Genomic DNA, 15686 nt, shown 5'->3' on the forward strand with positions numbered 1-15686 from the left:
GCTTGTATGCTGTGGTGGAGGTAAAAACAAATAAGCAAGGTGACTTAGAGTCCAAGAATGTTATGAAGAAAATGAAACCACAGAATGGGATAGAGAGACGGAAGTGCTGTTTTAAGTGGCAGTGACACTGAAGGCCTCTCAGAGGAGGTGATGTTGAAGCAAGTGCAAAAGCCCAAGGTGGGAGCTGGCTTGGAGTGAGTGAGGAAGAGCCAGGAAACCAGTGCAGTGGAGGAGGGAGGAAGGGGGAGGGCAGTAGGAGATGAGGTCAGAAAGTTAGGAAGGGCCCAAAGTTTGTAGGGACTTGCTGCCCATTGTAAGAACTTCACATCTATTCCCAGTGAGCTAAGAAGCTACTGGAGAGCTTTAAATAGGTGACATGAACTGCACACTGGCCAGAAAGGCTAGCCTACAAGGGGATTTACACTCATTTATCCCACTGTTTGCTTAGCAACTATTTGTGGAGTACAGGCACTGAGCTATACAGTAGGGACACATCCATGAATAAGACAGTTTGTCTTCATGGAAGGTTAGAGTTTAGTGCAGGAGTCAGCTATTCAAAAATCACACAGATAGAGATGTAAATACCAAGAAAGCAAGGGGAGAGAAGAAAAAAAGGGAAGTCTGACCTGTGAGAATCAGGGAAGCTTCTCAGAGGAAGTAGCATTAAGCTGGCAGCTAAAGAGTAACAAGGCACATGTTACTACCCCAGGTAAAGAGGGAGGGAGGAGTATTCGTTGCAGAAGGAACAGCATGTGCAAAGGTCCTGAAGCTGGCAGAAGAATGACACATTCAAGAAACTGACAAGCAGCCTGAGTGCAAATGCACACATTCATTCATGAATCATCAACATGTGTTTATTGAGACTATCCTGTTTGACTAGCACTCTGTAATATGCTATGGGGCATGCACACATAAGACTTGCCTTTTACTCAGAGCTGGGTTAAGAAGTATGGTTTCTATTCAAGAGATGGATAGAAGCCTCTAAAAGTTTTTGAGTAGAGTGTGGCATAAGCAAATCCGTTCTATGGGCAGCTCCATGTGGTGCTGCTAAACATAATTGCAGAGGGGAGGGAAAGAGAAGCAGGAGACATATCACTTATCATCTAAACCTGGACGCTTCTGAGACTGAAAAGCAGCGTTAGTAGTAATTTTACCAGGACCACTTGTATAAATCAGGACTGTCCCAGGCAAACTAAGACTTAATGTCCCCCTCGGTAGAAGGCCACAAAAGAGTCTAAGTCTTAGAGACTTGAACTAGAACTGATGAGCATAATGATAAAAGATAAGAACTCTGTTCTCTTTCTAGCTAACTATATTCACTCCTCTAGCCAATCCACGTGACCAGTGTCCCCATGCCTCTTCCTCATCAGCTGGGGTCTCAATCACAGCATGATACAAGTGAGTCCAAGGTGACACTAATGACATCTTCTGGACTGTGGCCTCCCAGTGCAAGCACCGTTATCCTCACCAACATCATCATCACAGCAGTGACTTGCCCAAGATCACAAAGCCAGGAACCAGCTGAGCTAGAATTTGAATCTGACTCTAACCTAACCGTTAACTTGTGCTATAATACCCATAACTACACATGCTTTCCAGTCCCATTGTGAGTACTAAGTTGTGTCTAACATAATACCAAACACAATATGTGCTCAATAATGTTACTGCCCCTTCTCACTTTAAGCAAACTCAATAAAGAAAACTATACAGTGGGCAAAGAGATTAGGGTCTCATTATTTGCAATATACAAGAAGTAAGCAGGGAATCCTGAGGGTACACCACTGCCCATAGCTCAAAGATCACCAACCGTCTCCAGACACTAGAGGAAATTAAATCTAGGGTGTTCAGTGCCATCTCCTGTCGAGGATAACTTCAATGTAAAGGCAGATCTATGCTCCGAAAACATCCCTGAGAACACCAGAGTTAACATGCAAAATTGCATAACCAGGTTGTAAAAATCTCATTTCCCCTTCACTTTTTGGGGGGAACATGCCTACTTCTACCTAATGCCAGCAGACTTTTCCTTTGTTCCTATTGCTATCATTACAGTATTATTAAACCATAGAAAAATCTGAAAAATGTTACTGGAGCCAAGGCTACTTGCTGCACACAGCATCTGATATTATTCAATTCTTGACATCACTGCCTTTTCTAGGTTTTTGTTTGTTTTTTACCTCTTCTGCATTTCTTCTCACACTTTCTGTTAGGGGATGTGGATTCCTTCCAAAACCTCAGGAGTCAGGCACTGCTGGCCACCAAGAGACTCCAAACTAGCCTAAACTTTCAAGATAAATCACCAAAATATTCTCTTAGGCAAAGCACTCTTTTCTTTCCTGTGTTAATCTATCAAAGAAATTATATTTTAAGACTTATACATGGAAAACTATAAACCATTGATAAAGGAAAGTAAAGACTTAAAAAAATGGAAAGATATCCCACGCTCCTGGATTGGAAGAATCAATATTGTTAAAATGGTCACACTGCCCAAGGCAATCTACAGATTTAATGCAATCCCTATCAAATTACCCAGGAATATTTTTAATACTGAAAAGAGAAGCATATTGACCCACAACCCCACCCTTCTAACCTGCGAACAGCTGGTCTTTTTTCTGCATTGCTCCCCAGCCTCATGTCCGTATGTGCCCACATGTGAACTATAATCCCAGAGAACATATAATTTCTATCCCTTTTCCTCCTAACATTCTATCATGTGGATTTTTCCCGTTGCTACGGTCCTCATGTTCATCATTGTTCAATACATGGCCAGTGTTCTACTGAGCTAACATTCCTAATTATATAATGCTTTAATATTATACAACTTGGTGCATACGACTTGGTTTCTTTCTTTCTTTTGAATCATTTCCTGAGAATCACCTCGGAGAAGAAGTAAGCACGTGGGCTTAGGAACTGGCTACAAACCAATGGTCTGAATTCCAGCCTAAGTACTTACTAGTTGAATGACTTTTGGCAAATTCTCTAAACTTCAGTGTCCCCTTATGTGAGACGTGGGTAATAATAATCTGCCTACGTCATTTTAGTGGTGTGAGATTTCAGCAAACAAACACATGGAAAGCACTTACAGCACGGTGCCCGGCACAGAGCAAGCTCCAGATACATGGAACCACTACAAGTCCCAAGCACCTGTTTGTGACTGAGGCACTTTTTTGGTTTAGTAACAGTGTAGTAGTTAAGGACACAGACCATGGAACTTAGCTACCAGATTCAAGCCTGACTTTCCTGCTGTATAACTTTGGGTGAGCAACTCAAGCTCCTTGAGCCTCAGTTTTTGTTTTGTCTTGTTTTGTTTTAACCTTCAAATTAGGAGTGGTAATAACAGCACCTCTTGGAGTTTGTATGAGAATTAGTAAGGTGCAGAGAGTATTTACATGATAAGCACTAAGTAAGTCTAAGCTGTTAGAATGTTTATATCATGCTCACCTCCCAGGCATCACTCTTTACTCCCTTCCTATCACTCTGTTTGATTCTTGGATCTCCTGGTACATGGCCTTGGAAGCCAGGAGACACTCATTTTAATGTTCCCCTTACAAGGGACTAAATAAACTCTGTAACCCTGGGTAAATTACTTAATCCCATGGGCCTCAATTTCCTTCCTATATTTAAAAAAAAAAAAAAAAAAGCTCCCCTATGAAGTAACTATGAGGATTAGAAGAAATAATATAAGCTCCTTAAGAGATGATGGTACCTTATTCACCCACTATTTCCCCCACTTAGGACAGTGCTTGGCACAGAAGAGCAGATCAATGAGAAGAGGAGGAAGGACAGAGAGGAAGGAGGGAAAGAAATGAACAAATGAAGCACCAGCACCATGCCTGGCACCTCGTAGGGGCCCAAGAATATCAGTTCATCTACAGTTAATCTACCAAGTACTTGCTTGCATGGAGCCTTGAGCCAGGCTTCCTCAAAATCAAGCAAAGACTGATTTTGGGTGGTAGGGTGGTACAGGGAGGAGGTGGGTCTTGGAAGCCACTAGGGGAACACAAGCAGCGAGTGCAGCAGAGCCTTCCGTTCACTGAGCTTTTATAATGTGCCAAGGCCCTGTGCAGACCTCTTTATGTGCATTAGTTTATTTAATCCTTATAATACCCTATGAGGTAGGTACTATGCAGTATTCCTCACACTATGAAGGAGGGATTGATTTACACCTTAAGTAAATACTTATTAAGCACTGACTTGTGTGAGACACTCGAGCAGATGCTGCGCGCTAGGCCAAGCACTAACAGTAACGACATAGGTGGAGATCTGAGAAACATGCACGGGTGGGAAGTGTGTGTACGTTAGGCCCAAGTGGGTAAGTGCATCACAAGGCAAAGACAGAACTCCATGCAGAATGTGGACCACCATCTAGAGACGGCCTGGTAGAAAGAAAGCAGGATTAGCTTCGAGGCCACAATGACCTCAGCTTGGATACTCTCGCTGTGTGAACCAATGCGTGTGACTGAATCTCACTGAGGAGCAGTCTTACTAAGTGTGAGATGGCAGTGAGCCTGCCTAGATCAAATGTTTACGAGGTCGTGTATTGAAAAGACTGAAGTGGAAGTGTTGTATAAAATTTTGTTTTCTTCTCCTATGTAGTCCTTGAGAGAGGGAGGGGAAAAAGGGTGGTACAGGGAGGAGGTGGGTCTTGGAAGCCACTAGAGGAACACAAGCAGCGAGTGCTGCAGAGCCTTCCATTCACTGAGCTTTTACAATGTGCCAAGACCCTGTGCAGACCTCTTTACGTGCATTAGTTCATTTAATCCTCATAATACCCTATGAGGTAGGTACTATGCATGGACCCACTTTACTGACAAACTGAGGCTCAGAGAAGTCATGTAACTTGATGAGTTCATACATCTAGCCCATGGCAAAGCTGATTCTCACTAAGCCTGTGGGATTCCAGAGCCAAAGCTGTTAATGACTGTATCATAAGTGATTGCAGACTCCCCACTATTAATGATTGTATCAGTTGATTACAAACTGTAACACATGGAAACAGCCTAAATGTCCATCAACAGGTGACTGGATAAAGAAGATGTGGTATATTTATACAATGGAATACTACTCAGCCATAAAAACCGACAACATAATGGCATTTGCAGCAACATGGATGCTCCTGGAGAATGTCATTCTAAGTGAAGTAAGCCAGAAAGAGAAAGAAAAATACCATATGAGATCGCTCGTATGTGGAATCTAAAAAACAAAAACAAAAACAAACAAACAAAAACAAAGCGTAAATACAGGACAGAAATAGACTCACGGACAGAGAATACAGACTTGTGGTTACCAGGGGGGTGGAGGGTGGGAAGGGATAGACTGGGGTTTCAAAATTGTAGAACAGATAAACAAGATTACACTGTATAGCACAGGGAAATATACACAAAATGTTACGATAACTCACAGAGAAAAAAATGTGACAATGAATGTGTATATGTCCAAGAATGACTGAAAAATTGTGCTGAACACTGGAACTTGACACAACATTGTAAAATGATTATAAATCAATAAAAAATGTTAAATAAAAAAAAGACACAAAACAAACTGTAACATGCTATGTAAGGAAAGGTGCTGTTATTTTAACACCCAAGGTTTTGTGCTGAACCTACTATAAGGAAAATCATGTCTGTAAATAAATGGATATGAAGCCTCTGATAAAGTGTAGGATGTCAAGTTTGCCAGAGTAACTGGCGGGCAGCAGGTACCTCCCTAGCGGTGGTGCCAGGCTGAACTCAGGAGGTCTGAGAATGATTTGAGATGAAAGAAACACATGGCACAAAGGCGCCCCCGCGGGAAGGAGCACTTGGGGTTGTCCTCAGTAGGCAGCCTGCTGCCAAAGTCACATCGAGGTGCCCCTGGCAGCCAGAAGCCACTGACACCCGTGACAGTGTGCTCCAGAAAACCGCAGTGTGTGACCTGAACTGCTTCATGAAGCAGAGGGGTGAGCTAGAACAGACATCTCTAAGGTCTTCCTTCTAGCTCAAGGTTTTAGGAGGCAAAGAGGTAGCTTGGCTCTGAAATCAGAATAATCTGTGTTTACATTCTCATGTGACACTAGCCATTTGGCCTGGACATGTTAGCTAGGCCCTCTTAATCAGTTTCCTCACGTTTAAAATGGGGAAAATAATATCACAGGTTGAGTATGAGAATTAAATGCATTAACATGCATAAGCATTTAGCACAGTGCATGGAAAAGATTATAAATGTTATTAATCTGCTGCCCAATTTCAAAAAGGGAGTCACTTTATTTAAAAAGTAACTAATAATTTTGAAAACAACTCATTAAGTCAGCCTGCCCTCAATTACCAAAATGATTTCAGTGTAGTTTTCTCCTTCTCTCCTACCCTCCCTCCTCTCCCTCCTTCCTTTTCTCTCTTCGTTCCCCTTTCCTTCATTCTTTCCTTCTCAAAAATGGTCTGTGTATCAATATATAGTCTCCAGGTACCGTCTACAATCATATGGCTTTGGTAGTTTTTTTTCTTTCTTTCTTCTTCTTTAATATCTCTCAATACCAAGAACTCTGAATAAAACACAGGCCCACAGAGAATCCTTTTTTAAGGTTCCTCATCTCCTGGATCCTCTGGACCCCTCTGCCCTGTGCGCTGACCCAGCTGTGCTCTGGGCTTAGCCAGCTTCCGTGTGAGGCTCATGCCTGGTGCCCTGGTGCAGGTGGGACTGGCTCTGGGCGGGCAGCTGTCCTCGCTCCCAGCACCTCCTCAGCAGTGCCCTGCGGAGGTAGTCCAGGCGAGAATGCCCTGCAGCCTGGGCACCCGGAGGAAACCCCAACGAAGCAGAGAAATAATTCATTCTTCTAATCACAGCAAAGTTTTCAAACTTTAAAACGGATCCTTGATTAGAAGAAAGCTGTGTTTTTTCCCTAAAAGCCTGGCATTTCTGAAAAGGTCCCCTATCCAAACCACAGCAACCTCAGAAACTCTGCCCACTGAGTTGAAAATAAAAGTTCGTGGAGACCAAAAGCCCTCTCACAACAGCTCAACGCTTTAGAAATCTTCTTTCCAATGCTTAAAAGTTCTAATGTTTTAACTCTAGCCCTCTGGAATCTTTCTTCCTTGTAAACTCCCAGGGCTTTCTCAGCCAATGTTATTTATTTTTACGATACCTAATAATGCTTTATGTAGAAACTATTTTGCCTTTGTAAAAGGAGTCATCAAGTAAAGGAAATAAAACTCCCAGAAATAGACATTTTAGCTTTTTTAGTCATCATGAAAGGATGATACAAAATTAGTTGATTTTCTTTTTGGTAGAACAAAGAACTTACAGAGGTATCCTAATTCTTCCCCCACTCTTGATTTATTATCAGCAGTGGAACTGAATAGCATAGAGAAAACATAGCAAAATGTTTAATCAATTGATTCCATCGTAAATAGGTTTGAGTTTATGCCATGGGCCCAAGTCTGGAACCTTATAAAACCCTAATAAGTTCAATAGGAATCTGACCTACCTCATCAGCATACAGAATCAGTACACAAATTATAAATACATTACATGTAGGAACAGCCCAAATTTAGACTAATCGTTCAGAAAAAGATGATGTGGCACTCAAAAAAAAAATCACTCATGTTTATTTTTTTTAAATTATGAATTCTACAACTTCAACATTCAAAGAAACACATCCTTCTTTAAAAGACTAATATTAGCTTGAAATGATTTTAGGGCAGTCACAAGATTCAAAACAAATGTGTTGACGTAAGTTTCTTCATGAAATGCATCTGTGCCTCAAAAATTAGTTGCTGGAGGTATAATTAACAATCACTAATCACTCTTTAGATTATTCAACTGATACTCCAAAATCTAGTTCAGGAGTAGCTCGCTTGTACTTGATAGTGCATTTTCTCCAACATGATGGATTCAGGGGACTGATGCTTATAAAGCAGTAATTCTCCTTTCCAATTAAATAAAAATCTGCTATATTCATCAATCTCACTTAGGCTGATCTAAACAATGCTGACCTTTAGCATAATTGGTAGTCAGAAAACACGCAGGACACTAAGCCCTAACTAACCTTCACTGGGTTGCAGCTTTTTCAAAGGCTTTCTTACTACCCCATTAAATTAAAGCAAAACAATCACAACAATACAAACCCAACATGTCCAGGTTCACCTGGTCTACTAATAATTATTGATTGCTCAGAGGCAGATCACGCTTTACATTTTACTAAGGATTAACCAATCACAAAAATGGAAACTATACTATATATACTTTTTTCTTTAAGAAATTCTGCCCTAAGGATCAGATTGGACAACAGAAACCACATATCTACTAGCACAGGTCAATCCAGTTCCAGTTCCCTAAATGCGGATCATATTCTACTGAAAACATAGTGGTTGAATATCATTCTTTTCTGCTTTTTATGATCTCTCTTTCTTAAAGAAAGCTGTTAATATTTCAAAACTCAAAAGCCACAATGGAGATAAAATCAAGTTATAAAGATAGAAACATAACAAATGGACATTTTCTCCTCACATTAGAAAAATTTGCAAGAAAGGCAAAAGAACTAAATGAGTTTCCTGCTAAAATGAGTCTTAGAGAAAGGCTCACTTGAAACTGAACTTTCTACTTCTTGAAAATCAAATATTAAGTGGTTGAGTCTTTAAAACAGTGATGCCTACAAGTATAAGGTGGGGGTGATGGTGGATGAAGAATGTGGGCCATCACATCCCAGAACTGGGAAGGCATCAGGAGTTGTGCAGGGGCCTCCATCTGAGGTGTGTAACATATGTCTTCCCCGAGAGCTCCCGGAACTCTATTCCAGGATTCAAATCCCAGTCAACAGGTGTTGTCTCCACAAAGACTCAATTTCCACTTCCTTTAACAAACTGGAAAACACAAGAGTGAAACCATGGCAAACAGGAGCACATAAAATACCTTGTTCATGGGAAAGGAAGAGAAAATGAAAATGAGAAGAATCCCTCAGTCTAAACCAAAAGGTTTAGAAAAGAATGATTCACTTTGATGTTAGAACTGAGGCTATTTCTACATAGTAGAAAAAACATCTAGATATGCTGCAATGTCTAATTTTTTTTCTGTATTCTTATCCCCTTTTCCCAACTAGAGACCTAGGATTTGGCACAGGAAGATCAGAAAGTTATTTTTAATTATAATAAGATCTGCTACTTACTGAGCAATTTCTAGGAGTTAGGCTTAACGTGTACAGTCCTATTATATCCTCTTTTTGCTTTTATTGCAGTATAGTTGACATACAATATTATGTAATTTCAAGTGTACAACACAGTGATGTGACAATCACATTACTACATGATCATCACAAGCCCCAAAACAATCTGTTACCACACAAAGTTACTACATTACTACTGGCTACATTCTTTATGCTGTATATTACATCTCTGTGACTTATTTATAACCAGAGTTTGTATTTCTTAATCCCCCTCCCCTATTTCACCACCCCTCCCAATTATATCCTCTTAAGAACCCTGAAAAGTAAGGAGTGGATGTTTTTCACAAAGAAGCTGAGGCTTAGAGAAGTTAGGTCTTTTGCCCTGGGTCACCCAGCTAGCAAGCAACCAAACTAGGATTTAAATATCCATCTGAAGTCAGAGGTCAACATGTATCTGTGAATGACTTTTAGCTGTAATACATGGTTTGTTAAATTACCTAAAGGCCACATATATTATCATACTGTTTAATGGCTTCTGTCTCATTAGTTCATTCTGGCTGAGGTATGTCTGTATGTCAGCATGAATGAAGCCTAGCTAGACATTCTCAGAGATAACCGAATTGAAACTAAACTTCAAATGAATCCCAAGAAGACTACAGTACATTTCACATCTGTAGTAAAGATATGTCCCTTTATGTCCCTATTTTTGCCAACAATAATTTAAAATTTTGTCTCCACTGTGTAAATGACTTTCAAAATACTTCTTTACAGGGAGAAAATAGCATGCTATTGCTGAGATGATGTATATTCTTTATTGGACATCCGTTCCACCACAACCCTCTCCATCACTAAAATAAACAAACAAAAGACAAAGACAGTATAGCCTTGTGACTAAGAGTGTGAATGACTGCAGGTTAGGGTACTCAGCCCCTTCTAGGACAGCCTTGATCTGCCTCAGTTTCCTACTGCATAAAATGGAATGGATAATAATAGTACTCCTAACATATATTTTAAAATACAACCAATAATATATTTGAAGTGCTTAGTACATGCCTGGCACATGAAAGGCATTTGACAAACATTAGCTTTAAAAGTACAAGTTAAAAAGCTACATTTATTACTTGTATTCTGCCTCAGGAAGGTTTGGTTCACACAATAAGGAGTGATCTTGCTTTTTGTGCAGTCAAAATCTGTCTCACCAGCCCAACTTCTAGAGCTCAGAAACTCACCAAATGCTTCAGCTTCTTGCTTTGCTTTTTTGTCTTTAGTCTGTTGGTTTCCCCATTTAAACTGTGAATAATAACAGTTCTTTCTTTATTGGGTTGTTGTGAGCAATACCTATATAATGCATTTAAATTAAAATGCTTAAAAAAGTGAAGACACACAGCAAGTACTGAATGTATGTTACCTACTACCACTTTCACGTTGCATACTCACAGCAGCCCTATCAGACTATCCTATAAGTTCCGTAAGAAAACTAAGGCTCAGCAATACCGAGCTTCCAGCCCAATCACACAGCCACATGCAGCAGAAAGGCACCCTGTGAAACGCAGCAACCTCCCCAACACCACGCACTACTTTCATCACTCCAGATGTTTCTTCTTTGTAGTACGTATCACTAGCTGAAATGATGTTTCTGTGTTTACCTGTTTGTCTATCTAAAACTTATGCTCCGGAGGAGCACAGATGGCATTTTTAAGCCCAGCATTTATCAAAATGTGGGGCACAAAGCACAGAAGACACATAGTGTTCCTGAATGAATGAAGCAAGCTTAAATTTGCCCAAAACCTATACTCAACCATTATGATGCACTGCCTCCCATCACTGCCATCATTTAAAATCCTCTTCAAATCTAGAACCACATAACTCGTTGAGAGAGGTTTTCTCTGGAGCTCAAAGGCAAGACATTCCCTGATCCTCCACTCTCATCCATACATTTCCCTTTCCCATTAAAAAGTAGCATTTAAATCCACCTCACAACCAGCGTCATCACCAAGCCCTGCCAGGCTAGCACTCCAACAGTGTCCAGATGAAGTGGGCTGGGTAGGGTGAGGGATCAGGCTTTCTCAGCCTGGCCTCCAATCTAGCTCTGCCATGTACAAGTAGTGTCCCCGGGAAGTTTCAGACCCTCTTTCATCCTAAAAAGGGACCACACAGAATTGTAGTCAGGCTCAAATGGCCAATGTGTGGAAAAGTGCCTGTCACAGGGCTGCCACTCGGTGGATACTCAAGAGACAGCATCTTTTCCTCCAGGCTCCAAGGGGACTCTATTTTTATGTCCCTTGTAGCACACATTGCTCTCAATATGTCCATGGCTTCCCTCATCAAAACATTTTAAAGTCCCTGACAGCAGGGACTGTGGTCTTATTCATCCCCAGGGTCTGCCACCCAACAGGTGTTCACTGAGTGAGACTGATAAATTCACCCAAACCTTTTTTGCACTTTTATCTGATACCTCCAAAAATCTGTCTTTGAGTTATTCTCTCCCCCCAACCTTAACAAAATTGCAAAGATATCTTAAATAGAGTGGAATAGATGAAAGCAATGTCAGAGACTCCTCCTCCCACCTTTTCCATCCTACAGAGCTGTGGAGCCCTAGAGGGGCAGCTGAAGAGTGTCCCAAGTGACTTGTAGAACATGTCGGTTGGGCTCTCAGGGGCCTATGCAAGCAGACACCTGACTGTCCAGCGGCTCAACTTGTGATGTCACCATTCTACACCTTTTCAGCCTTTTTTTTGCACAGACACCAAGGCAAACACACATTATCAGCTTGACTTGGAATCATGATGTTACAGCACTGGAAATGGAAGAGAAGCCCTGTGCTCCATGCAGGTCACAATAATGCCTCTCTTGAGGAGCGCCTGTGAGGATCAGTGTGCAATTAACTAATAAAATACCAGGCACATTTCACAAACACAGACAGAGAAATGTAAATGAGTCAACATTTTAGATAGACCATGGCAATCTTTACATCCAACCTATTCATTTACAGATAAGGGAACAAAGTCTCAGGGAGAAGGGAAGGACTCCTCTGCTTAACTAATCACTAGGAGGAGCCACCAGGTGTGAGAAGAGACTCAGCCCTTTCTAAAAGCTTGAGCAATGGAGGATAAAGTCTGGTTTTCTTTTGATGGCAACATCTCATCACATGGGCCACTGTGTTTTCCTCCTCAGTATATGTGACAGTCTGTGACCATGGCATCATCATCAAGAGGCATTTCAGTGTTTCCTAAATTGACACTGGGCACAGCCCCATAAAATCGAATGCCTTAAGGAATGCACCTCAGGTGTAATTGAGAAAGGCAGTTATTAGCCTTTAAAAAGTGGTTATTCAAGGTTCTTGACTCTTAAAATCCTAAAAGACCTGTAAAAATATTTTAGTGTATAATTAGGGGAGAGATTCACTAACTGTGCAGTGGAGATAGTTCAGATAGTGTAACCACGCCTCCTGGGTTCTACAGTAAAGAGGGATACTTATAACTTGTCAGAGAATCCCAGTCTGTGAACTGTTTAACCCTTCACCTTACAGGCAATTAAAATTAATCTTGAAAGGCTAGAAGGCTTACGTAAAGTAACATTACAAGTAATGTTCAGAGTCAGAATTATAACTCAGAGCTTTCCCCACTGTACAAAGGAGAAAAACAAATCCGTAGGCTCTCCTCCTCACTACCCCCACCCCAAGATTTCTAATCAGGCACCTCCTTCTCTTCACTTTCCCGCCTTATCCTAACCCCTCACCCTTTCAGATCCAGTTTGAGAAGGGGGGTGAGAAATTCATCTTGGGCGACCCACGGGTCGTGGGGAAGAAAAGCCAGAACATTTCACGTCGGTGAGCCTGTGCCTCGTGGGGGAGGCGGGCTCATTGCCCAGCTGGCGCCTAACCTCCGGACGGGACAGGGAGGGAGGCTGGAAGAGAACCCAGAGGAGGAGGAGGGGGAGGAGGAGGAGAAGGAGGAGGAGGACGAGGAGGAGGGGTGGGAGAGAGGCCGCGCAGGCGGGCTGAGAAAAGGTGTAGCTGCTGGAGAGAAATTAGAGACCTTGGCGCCTCTGGGAAGCAGAATGGTCCAGCTCTCACACAGCGGCAGGGAGGCCCCGTGCAAACTCCTCTCTCCTCGTACTCGGCCCTTTGTTGTCGGCCTCTGCCTCTGGCTCCCGCTCCTGCCCTCCAGTCCCCTGCCCCCCTGAAGTCACCCCAATTGCACTCATAATATTTTGCTTTGCGCCGGGTCTGTTTTCCACCACCAACTTCCAGCAGTCTCCATGGCGACGCGCTGGGGAGGGGGCGGGTGCAGCTATGGAAATCTAAGGGCCCAGCCGCCGGGCGGCCTCTGCAAACTTTTCCGGGTCTCCAAGTCCTACAGGCATGGTGGGAAAGCGTGCTGCCCTGGGCCACCGCACCAAGTCGCGTGCGAGGCTCCCCCGGCCCAGACTGCGCGCCGCGTCGGTGCTGGCTAGGGCTGCAGCCGCCGGGCCTGGGGATCTGGTGACCACGCGGCTCTCACTTGACCCTGATGCCAAACCCAGACGCCGGCGCTTGGCAGGTGGGGAGGGTGGGGCAGGCGGGCAGGCATGCCCCCTTAGCCGGCCACACACACAGTGTCTAGGGAGGGCGAGACAGTGTGATTTGGGCTTGGGGGCAAAGCTCAGGCCCCTGACCCCTCCTTACTCCCCGAGCTCGCTGTCCGAGTCCCCGGGCCGGCGGAGAAAGCGGCTCCTTTACTTGGACCCGCCTGGAAGAGGATGGAGGAGGCCCAGGACCTTTCCCACCCAGACATTCTCTGCCCCGTCGGCCCCGCGCCAAAGCCACTGAATGTCCCCACCTGCGGGCCCACGAAACCAGGTCGAGCCTTGTGCTGAGCTGGGAGCCTCTAGACCAGAGTGCCTGCCTGCCGTTGTGGCCCTGGGGGCTCAAATCCGGCTCTAAGGGTACTTTGTACGCCCCAGCTGTGGAGTTTGGAGGTCGGGGCGCTAAGTGAGCAGAGGCAGAAGTTTCCAGTTCGGCCTCAGCTGTGCCTCTGTCTAAAGCGTCATCCCGTTTAACAAGAAACAACCCTTCTGTTGCGTAGGCGACTAACTTGGCCCCGGCCCACTTTCCACAAGTTCTCCTCCGTGGCCTAAAATTCTGCCTACTATTCCCTCCTCGTTCTCGAACTTCCCGGTACCTGAGTAACTGAGCAACGCTCGTCTGGGCACGGCAGCCGGGACTGAACCCTCAGGCCATAAACACCTAGGCGCCGCCGGCGGCCCGCGTGGGTGGGTGGGGGGCCACACCGAGCTCCTCGCAGGCTTTTGCGCTCCGCGGGGATGCGGCTCGAGCGGGCAGGGACGCAACTTGCAAACGGCGCACCGGCAGGACGGAGCGTCTACGGCCCCACGCCACGTCGGCGGCCCCACGCGCGCGCCTGCGGCCTTCGCTACCTCCGCGAGCTCCGCCGGGTCGCGGCTCTCGGAGAGGGGTCTGCTTTGTAGCGCTCCGCGGCGAGCTAGCCCAGGGCCCAGAGGAGCGCGCCGGCTCCCCGGAATCTGCCAGCGGGGTTATTGTCTTGGCCCCACACTTGTTGAGTATTTTGGAAAAACTCAAGGAATATATTACCCGCTCGGTGCGCGGAACAAAGAGGACGCTTTTCCGCAGGTCACGCTGAAGTGGCCCCCAGGCCCACCACTAGAGCTCCGGCCCCTGCAAAACTGTTCTCCCGGGCCCGAGGCACTTTCCAGGGATTTTCCTTTTAAGAGTAGGAGACGGAGGCCTGGCCCGCCGGCCTTTCCGACCCTGGATGCTCCCGACTTCGCCCCAGCACTTGCTGTGAATCGACTGTTCGAGCCCTTTCGGACTGAAATAATAATAACAATAATATTCGTGGTCCTGCTGTAGGTTCGCGCGCAATCTGCCGTAAAAGGAGCAGAATCGAATTTCTCCAAGGAGCGCTGGTCTCAGCAAGCCGGGGAGAAAGAGCCTTTACATAACAAGGGGAACTCCAAAGAAAAGCTAATTGGATTAAGTTCTCTCCAGGCGAGGTGAGGGAAGGCTCCTGGACCGGACCGCGCCGAGCCGCACTTCCCTTGTCGATTTTGCAGACCCTGGTGAAATGTCATCTTGTGCGCCTCGTGTCATTTCTTCACTCTGCCGTTTCCCAGAACTTTTTGTTAGGATGGCGATCCAGAGATCCCAGATTTTCGAAGAGGGGAGGGGAGTGGATTGGGGGAAAAGATTTCAGAATCCGTTGGGTATATTTACAATTTAAGTAAAAGTGACCAGGTGTCTCCACGACCACCAGCTAGAGGACAGAAAATAGAATGTTTCCATAGCCCCACAACTCTCCCAAAAACTCACCGAGAAACTCCAGTCATGTTGAGGGAGCGGCTAAAACCCTCAGCTGGGCCATGGCTGGTGTGGGGCGAGGAGACTTCCAGGTCCCTAAGTGGATCCTTTGCAAATACTTGGCTGCAAACATTGCAGACATGGGTTTAATTTTGTTCAAGGATATTCACCTCTAAAGTTGGGGTGCTCAGGAGGTGTGTAGTGGCATATGCACCTGGCATAGAAGTATAGAGGGAG

At 44.5% G+C, this 15686-nt stretch overlaps 1 protein-coding gene and 1 long non-coding RNA gene across 4 annotated transcripts in view; one reads left to right on the forward strand and one right to left on the reverse strand.

The window, feature by feature from the left end:
• RFX4 (regulatory factor X4) overlaps positions 1–15686 on the reverse strand; it is a 152239-nt gene that overhangs the window by 131012 nt on the left and 5541 nt on the right. The gene's annotated exons all lie outside the window — the stretch shown is intronic.
• On the forward strand, positions 24–15476 carry LOC116667680. Its single transcript, XR_004324651.1, has 3 exons — positions 24–108; positions 881–886; positions 15466–15476. It is a non-coding gene; the product is annotated as an uncharacterized LOC116667680 (long non-coding RNA).

Source organism: Camelus ferus, chromosome 12 (genome assembly GCF_009834535.1).
Source record: "Camelus ferus isolate YT-003-E chromosome 12, BCGSAC_Cfer_1.0, whole genome shotgun sequence".
NCBI lineage: Eukaryota > Metazoa > Chordata > Mammalia > Artiodactyla > Camelidae > Camelus > Camelus ferus.